At 36.7% G+C, this 9,598-nt stretch overlaps 1 pseudogene; it reads left to right on the top strand.

Moving 5' to 3' along the window:
- Positions 1-3,212: 3,212 nt before the first annotated feature.
- LOC131277630 (zinc finger CCHC-type and RNA-binding motif-containing protein 1 pseudogene) lies at positions 3,213-3,974 on the top strand (annotated as a pseudogene).
- Positions 3,975-9,598: the final 5,624 nt, after the last annotated feature.

The following is a 9,598-nucleotide window of genomic DNA, read 5'->3' on the forward strand; positions in this document are numbered from 1 at the left end:
TCAGCTGCTTCTTTGCAGGAGAGATTATGAGGTGCAGTCACTCAGATGCCATCTTGCCCCACCTCCTAGAATGACTGAAAAGGCTGGCGTGAGGAGGTGAGAGGGGAAGAGAAAAGAAAGGACAAAAGTGAAAGAGTTTATAAAAGATAGAAAATGGAATAATAGAGTTAGAAATAAAATGACAGAAAAATTAAGGGCTAAACAAACAGGTGGAATGTAAGAGCAACAACAGAAAGCGGAAGATAGAAAGATGTAGGAAGGAAAAGAGATAGCATTGTTAGTCAAAATCGGTACACACAGAACAGAGGAAATTGAGGAAGAGGAAACACAGCAAACAAAAAATAAGCTGGCAGCACTTAATTTGAAAAGTAGGGGGGAGGTGATAAAGAGTAAAGAAAAGCAAGAAAACAGACAAGCTCACAAGTAAGGAGTCAACCAAACACTAAAAAAAAGCAGCCTTCCCTCTTAAGTCCCTATGGAGCTTCTCAGACTGCCAGTGTTTATCAATCAATTACCCTGCAGCCTTCCTGCTGCAGATTTTGAAGTGAGTAAACTAAGTTAAATTATAAAACAAAGGTAACTTTCTTTTTTTAGGAAAAAGAAGAGACCCAAGAGATGCTAATATAAGAATAATTTCTATGTTTTCCCTGTCCCAAGTTATCAGCTAGATGTTTAATATCCCAGTGGGTCACTACTCTCTACAAGGAGTTGGGAATTGCACTAGAGACCTTGTATATTCAAGGTGGAAACTCCTCCATGGAGCTAAACTTTCTTGTTAGGTCTATTAGCTATTCAGAAAGCTAGAGAGTCCATTTCCCTTGATCAGGATTGAGTCTTTCAAATTGGATAAATTCCTGCTGATTAGGAATCTGCCCTTCTCCCTTTTTATTCTTACTGCTTTCTCCCCCAGGGCAGCAGGATGCAATAGCCTCTGTGAGAGTTCCCTTTTAAAACTCAAATAGGACCCTGGTGACTTAACTCACCACAGGAAAAAAATGACTCTCAACATCTTCAAGAGAACCCACACCTCACAAGGCAGGTTCAATTTTAATTGTCCCACTCAGGCTTTCTATTATTCAATCAAGTTTGGAGACTTTAATGTTTCTAGACCATTGTTCACTTCTTTTATTGGCATATAATTATACATAACAAAAAGATGAGTATTAATATTAAAGATCTTAACAATTTTAGAAATTTGATGAGTTCCTATGTGTCATTGTCTAATAACAATGCAATACAAGTTAAAAGTAGAGGTGAAATAATTTTAAAAGAATACTATATTTATAAACTAAGGGATACACGCTCACTCTCAGCTCTAAACTATATGATTTTGTAGAAGAAATAACCTATAGTCAAATGATTACTGCTAGGATTCAACAAAAAATGTAGTACAAGAATGGAACACACAGAGTGGTATGTTTCTTTGTAAGCAGAGACTGTCTGTGATTGGGAAACTCAGGATGACTTCATAGGAAAGTAACAAGTGAGCTAAGCCTTGTGCATTTGTGTGTGTGTGGTGTGTATCTGTGTGTAAATCATGGGCAGTGCTAGAATTTCCTCTGTTTTTCTGAATTTATATTCTGTTTCCAGAGAAGAGGCTCTTGTGTGATACTATCCATCATCTTCCAATTTGTTTTTTATCCAAAATTATATTCCATTGTCACTTGTAGTTATTTTTACATTTCAGTTTCAGTGTCTTGACTAAGTTTAATTTGCCCATTAATTCAATTGTGTATTTATTCCTTTTGGTTACTTTTTGAAAAGCCTCATTCACTGAGTTTATAATCAGTGGTATATACCTTCACAAGCTCTTCTAGTAGGTCTTTTTACATTTCTGGTATCTTTATTTAGAATGATTGGGGTGATTGGAGCAGTTTTGTGAATCTCTATAGAAGACAAACCCTGAGGTGTGTTTTGAGTAAGATTATGATTTACAAGTCAGGTGATGCCAGGTCCCAACTAGTGATCTTATCTGCATCTGAAAACTTCAACTGGTCTTTTAACAATTAGAACAGAGTGATAAAAATATCTGCCCTATATTCCTCCTTTTCCCAAAGTGATTCTTGGCTAACAGTGTCCTAGTGAAAGCAGATATTAATTGTTTCCTTGGGGTTCTTTGCCCAAGTGACCTCGGCCAGTAAATACACCACATATCTCTTGTTGTGACTTCCTCACTTTCTCATGACTTTAAAGAAAAAGAAGATTCCCCTCCCTTTATGAGCTTACACATTTCTTCATTCTTGGTGCCTGCTTTTCAACTTAGATAAAATATGGTAGCCATTCTGCCAAGAATGCCTACATTTTTCTTTCTACCTGCAAGTGTCCCTAAAATCTGCAGGCAAAATGTTTATGGGGACAAAGTCAATTACTTGTCTGTGGCTCTTTACAAGAAATCAATAAGTAAATTATCTCCTGTTAATCAGATTAAAGAGAGGTGTATGTTAATTTTTAAGTATTTTATCAGACAAATATATGTTTCACTTATTTGAATTGATTAAATAAACTTTGTATAGAGATCCCATACTATTAATAGCTACTAAAATTCATGGAGAAAGTGCTAATTAGAAAATGTGTTATCCGAATATGATGCTAATATAGTAAACAAGTCTGTCCTCTTTCAACATATGAATGTATATTATTCTGTAGAAGAAAATAACTTTATGGATCATTTATAATTAGATTAATTTTTTAGGAAATATAAAGCAATTGCTTAAGTTCCCGTTAAGAGAGTAAAAATGGACAGTCCTCCTTGTGAATCTATAGACACAAGTAATTTTTAGGAGTGATCAGTCCTACTTTAATTTTCCTCCTTATTCTACATTATAGTCTTGTTTAAGGGTTTCCCTTGCCAAGAGGAAACTTGGCAGATGGAAACTACTGACAAACTTCTAACCATGATGCAACATCCCTGAGTAACTTAACTTGGTTCAGAAGGAAAATCTCTGGAGGTGAATGTCTTTCAGGATACCTGTTTCATTCATGAAGAACTGTTACGCCCGCTCCTGGGCCCGCCTCCGGGTCGGGGCTCTGACCGCATCCGAGGCGCGTCCCGACTGCAGCAAGGGAGAGACGGAGGCGCTGTCATCTTCTTGACTTGGGCGCCTGCACTCTCCCGGGACTCGGGATGCCAGAGCTGCCGCGTGGGGCGAGAAATAGTCGGGGTTGAGCCCCAGCTGGGCCGAGGGCTCACACTCTTCTGGTCTCTCGGACAAGACTCACCTGAAGGAATGTGTGGTGGATTGGCTCCAAGTAAAAGTACAGTGTATGTATCCAACTTGCCCTTTTCCCCAACAAACAATGACTTATATCGGATATTTTCCAAGTTTGGCAAAGTTGTAAAGGTTACTATAATGAAAGATAAAGATACCAGGAAGAGTAAAGGGGTTGCATTTATTTTATTTTTGGATAAAGAATCTGCTCAAAACTGTACAAGAGCAATAAACAACAAACAGTTATTTGGTAGAGTGATAAAAGCAAGCATTGCTACTGACAATGGAAGAGCAGCCGAGTTCATCTGAAGGCGAAACTACTTTGATAAATCTAAGTGTTATGAATGTGGAGAAAGTGGGCACTTAAGTTATGCCTGTCCTAAAAATATGCTGGGAGGACGTGAACCTCCAAAGAAGAAAGAGAAAAAGGAAAAAAAGAAAATTCCTGAACCAGAAGAAGAAATTGAGGAAGTAGAAGAAAGTGAAGATGAAGGGGAAGATCCTGCTCTTGACAGTCTCGGTCAGGCCACAGCTTTCCAGCAAGCCAAAATTGAAGAAGAACACAAAAGATGGAAACCCAGTTCAGGGGACCCCTCAACCTCAGATGATTCAAGACGCCCAAGGATAAAGAAAAGCACATATTTCAGTGACGAAGAAGAACTTAGTGATTAAGATTAATATTTATTATGTAAATATCATAAAAATAAAAAACTTTATAGTACAAAGTTCAGCTGGAGACTGAAGATTACTTTTTTTTTAGGAGGTTCTGGGGATCGAGCCTGGGACCTCGTACTTGGGAAGCAGGCACTCAACCACTGAGCTACACCCATTCCCCTCAAACAGTTCTTTATTTTACCATAAAATAGTTCACAAGCATCTGAAAAATAACTTTAAATATCATGTCTCTCTCTATCTTAGCAGATAATAAAAATCAGGATTTGCTAATAACCATTAATCCTGAAAACAACTAATTTTAATAAGAATAAGAACATGTAATGTTATCATAGTAATACTACTGTTCAACCCAAGAAAGAAGGTAGATATTAAAAAGATTTGAGAAGCTCTTTGTAAAAGCTTTATTAGTATCTGATTGGTTTACATGAATATTTTTGAAATTAGTTTAATATTTACCACAAAAACTTCATAAAAACTGAAAAAAGAGTTGAGTTATTGTTATTAAATGTTAATAAAATTTTCAGTATTATTTTGTGCTAAAAAAATAACTTAATTTTGGCAGGACACAATATTGAGTCAGAAGACAACAATCTTTTGAAAAAAATAAAAGACAAAGACAATATTTGACTTTTATTTTTAGCATGAATTAAGTGAAGGGAAAATGTGAGACTGGAGGATAAGCATGAAGTGTGTGTGTTTGCACATGTTTTTGAATGTTCTGATTAGAGGTGATAACTGACACCCTTATGTAAATGAGTTTGGCAGGAAGGAGCTTGTAGAGAAAGGAAAGCAGAGAGATGGAAAAATACCTGCTTTCTACCTAAATCTTGGCTATAGGCCTTTAAAACATTTTTTATTGCTCTTTCCTGCAAGATTCTTATACTATGCATGGTAAGGCTAACTGTAATATAGGAAAACAGTAGATATAAAAGTCAGTGTGTCATAAATACAGAATGACTGCTAAACACAAAAAACCTCAGAAGCTCACAGAGGAATACATACATTAAAACAGTAATGATTTAAATATTTCATAAACTGGGAAGCTGCTGCATGTTTTTATCTTGGAAGAAATATGATAGAGTCATATTTCTGTGAATTTTTAGGATCTGATATAAAGTGATGGCAGTAGGATGGGATTATTGGAGATACAGGAGGTAGAAGTTGGGGTCAAATATGAAGCTACATTTTCAGTTCAGCAGCCTGGAGAATGTTATACACTATTTTCAAGGAAGTCATCAAAAAACTTTGGTGGTGGGAACTTGGACTGATGGCTAGATATGTTTAGTGAAAGGTGATATTAGAATATGTATACATAAAAACAGACATACTAGTATAATTCATAATAAAATTTCATAATAAAAACTGCTGAAAAGAAGGGAAGATAAACTCATGATCGGGAGCAATGAATTGAAGTCATGTGATTGAGTAAAAATGTTGATAAGAATTGACATAAAAGAGAAGAAAGCAGGTTTTTTTATTTTTGAAGAAGCTTTAGATTACATAAATGTTAATAGAAAATATAGGGGATTCACATATATCCCACCCCCTCCCACTCCCACACTTTCCCCCATTAACAACATCTTTCATTGGTGTGGTACATGCATTACAATTGAAGAACACATATTGAAGCATTGTTACTAACTGTGGACTACTGTTTACATTGGAGTTTACACTCTGCCATGCACAATTTTATAGGTTATGAAAAAATGTATAATGGCCTGTAATTTTCATTTTAATGTCATACAGGACAATTATAATATCTCAAAACTGAACCATGAAAGCAGATATTGTAATCTGTGAAATGACAATAATAAGAAGGAGAAGAAAGAATAAAATTCAATATAGAAAAGAGAAATCTGTCTTAATGGAGGAAGAATTAAAACTGGTAAGAATTCCATTATGGTCAGAATTTAAAGAATAGAAGCACAGTGATTAATATATTTCATTATTAATAACAATGAGGCAGAATAGAAATGAGGCAAACCCATTGGATTTCCTGTTACAAGATGACTGCAAACTTTGTGAATTCTGTTTCAGTAAACCCAAAGGACAGAAAACATATATAGGAGAATGAAATGTAGAAATGTGGTAAGAAGGGCAGCTTTAGCTGCTATCTTGTGCAAATATGAAATCAGAAAATTGACCATTTTGATTACATGTAGATATGGAAATCATATAAATTTGCATCCTCATTGAAAAGAGGATAGAAGGTGAAAAGAACTGAAAGGACAAAATGAAGTCTAAAAGCACTGTTATGTTCTAAAATTGAGGGGATACAAGCATGGTAAGAGGTAGAACTAAAGAAATAGAAAAGTAAATGCTCAGGGAGGGAGCCTGGCTTGATGCCTTGATCTGGACAGAGCTGCCATCACGCACTGCCATGTGCCTGACCACCCACAGCTGGAGCTGGTGTGAGACAGCCTCTATGATGATGCCTTGATTTGGAAACTTTCATGACCTCAGAACTGTAAACTTTTAACCTAATAAATTCACACTATAAACACCAAACATGCTTGGTATAATGTTCCCAGCCATTTTTAGCAAACTAAAATAAATATAAAACCTGAAGAATGAAGGAATGAAATTTGGGGTAGGTATGAGGAAATCTGGCCAACAGAAATGAGTTGTACTTCTAAGGCACCAAGGAGACTGCAGGGCTGCTGAAGTGCAGGCGTGCTGGCTCAGTGGCACCGCTAGTATCATTTAAGCAGCAGGTAGGATTCTGGCAGGTAAGAAAGGTCATCCCTGGTGTTAGGGTAAAGGCTACTCTAGAGATGTGACAATAAAGAAGGGATGGCAAGGTACAGAGAGTGTAAACAAAGAGAACAGCTTGTGACCACCCCTTGGCTTGGAAGGACAAGGGAAGGAAATGTGTTTAGAAGTCAAAAGAGATTGGGAACTGTGGGGAGTGTTGCCTGGCACATCTTGAAGGGATGCAGCTACTCTCAGGAATGTGATATGTTTAAGCAAAGAGAAAGTGGGGGAAAATACTCTTCTCTTCCTCTCAAGTTTTCTCACCATTCCGATCTTCTGGTGATTTCAAACATGAATACTAACTACAATTCAGCAAGCAACCAAATTGAATAAGGGAGACACAGTCCATAGGGATCAGCTTCCCCTGCACAGACCAGAACAAGGAAGAGTAAAAAATGGTTTGGAACTCAATGAATAAAATAGGCCCCAGTCTTTTCTCTTCTCCCATGACATCTTGAGCATAAGTCTTCATTCACATACATTTGCCCTAAGATTACCTAATGACATTTTTACTACCAGGCATCATGTTTTTGTTCCAGGCAAGAAGAAGCAGTCAACTACAGGGAGAAATATATATTCTCTCCATTTTTAAGAATTTTAACGATAAAGGTTAAATCCCACAGATTTCCTATACTTTTTTTGTTGAAAACTGGGCTACCTCTAGCTCCAAGTTAGATAGATAATTGAGCATTTAAGTCTGGTCACTTTACTTTCTCAAACAAATTGGGTTTCAATAAGTTAAGGAGTAAAGCTGTGATGGATTTTGTGTAGAAATCATCAGGATCAGCAAACGATGAGTGGGATGAGCTTGGTAGAGAGTGGGGGAAGGGAGTGTCAGACAGAAAGAAACTGTGATCAAGGACTGGATATTTAGAAAGAGCTTTTTGGGGGTGTGGGAGTAGCTCAGTGGTTGATTGCCTGCTTTGCATGTGTGAAGTACCAGGTTCGATGCCCTTATCTCCTAAAAAAAAAGATATGTCATAAATTGGAATCAATTCAATATTTTCAGATAGTAAAGTGAGCCTCAGGAATTTTCAGCAAGGAGAGGCTGTAAAGGAATGAGGGAGTCAAACATTCAGTGCTGTTCAAGTCATTTTAAAGAATGTAGGTAGAAAAAAATTGGGATAGTGAACATGAAAACCACACAAGAAAGGATTTTCAGTGAAAGAAAAAAGTGAGATAGTGAACATAAAAACCAAACAAAAAAGAATTTTTGGTTACAACCCAAATGTAAAATTATTGCATAAATATAAAACACAGTTAAGAGCCTAAAAACAAAACATAAAGAAAATATTTACTACAGACATGCTATTTAAATTTTTATATTATCAATTCAGAAAGCTAACATACAAACCACGGAGAAGAGCTGAACAACCCAGCAGGAAAAAGTGTTCAAGTTAAGAAAAGGAACTGTCTGAGATATTTAGATACCACTATGCATAGAAAATATATTAAAACTGGTGAACAATCAAGCATGTTAAATAATAATTGAATATCTTTGTCATCTGAAATATATACAAAAATGAAATTTAATTCTTCTGTTGCCAATGGTGTGGTAGAATAAACTCTTTTTACACTGTCTCTTGGTACATTCCTGAAGAAAACAGTAGAGATATTTTTGAAAAGTATCATGCCATCATGCAACATTGTTCATATGAAAGTTTGTTGAAGTGCTATATGTAATTGTAAAAAAAGAAAAATTGTCATGTCCTACATTATAATATTTGTTTGACAAATCATTATATAGCATATTTTATAATAGAATACTTTCCAAGTATTAATAATACACATACATAAACATAGATGGATAGTTAGATAGTTGCAGATAGATGATAGGTGGTAGGTAGATACATTTTGCAATGGGCAAAGGTACACAGTATATTGTTTAATGGAGAAAATAGATTATAAAATAGTATGCATAGTTAGATACTATTTATTTATTTTTAAAGACTTTTTTATTTTTATTTATTTATTTCCCCTCCCCCCCCCCAGTTGTCTTCTCTCTGTGTCCATTCACTGTGTGCTCTTCTGTGACCACTTCTATCCTTATCAGCGGCACTGGGAATCTGTGTTTCTTTTTGTTGTGTCATCTTGCTGTGTCAGCTCTCTGTGTGTGGTGCCATTCTTGGGCAGGCTGCACTTTCTTTAGCGCTGGGCAGCTCTCCTTACCAGGTGCACTCCATGCGCGTGGGCTCCCCTATGCCAGGGACACCCCTGTGTGACAGGGCACTCCTTGCGCGCATCAGCACTGCGCATGGGCCAGCTCCACGCGGGTCAAGGAGGCCTGGGGTTTGAACCATGCACCTCCCATGTGGTAGGCGGTTGCCCTATCCATTGGGCCAAGTCTGCTTCCTGTTAGATACTATTTATACACTATTTTATACATGTACGTGTAATTACATTTAATGATGTCATCCCAAGGAACCTGACATTTTATTGCAAAAGTTTTAAAATATTTTTTAATGTAAAATGTGTTCTTGGGCAAGCACATACGTGCAAGTTTAGTGACAATATTGATAATTTAGATTTTTAAAAATTGCTTACCTGCCTCTCCCTAAAATAAACATCAAATTAAAAAAATAAATTTTAAACCAGAGAAAAAAATTTTTTAAAAATAAGCAGAAACGCTTTTTTCTTAAGTCCTGTAAGGCCCATGACAATCATAGTTCATGTCTGTAATTCACAATCTTACTTTTCTTTTTTTTCCTTCAGCTCCCACAATTTCCATTTTATCCTGATCTCTAAGTGAGGAGTACTTAAAAGTTCCACCCAAGCAATACATCCATAGGCTCTCATTTCTGTAGTTTAGGACTTTGATTTTATCCTATTTAAAATATCCTAAGACCTCAAACCGAGAACTTAACTTAAAAAGTGAATCAGCGGCTTCACTAGTGTCCCCCGCGCCTCTGCGCCCGTCTGGCCCTGGGCCGCTCCCGCCGCCGAGCCGCGGGGTGGGGGGG

Source organism: Dasypus novemcinctus, unplaced genomic scaffold (genome assembly GCF_030445035.2).
Source record: "Dasypus novemcinctus isolate mDasNov1 unplaced genomic scaffold, mDasNov1.1.hap2 scaffold_204, whole genome shotgun sequence".
Taxonomy (NCBI): Eukaryota; Metazoa; Chordata; class Mammalia; order Cingulata; family Dasypodidae; genus Dasypus; species Dasypus novemcinctus.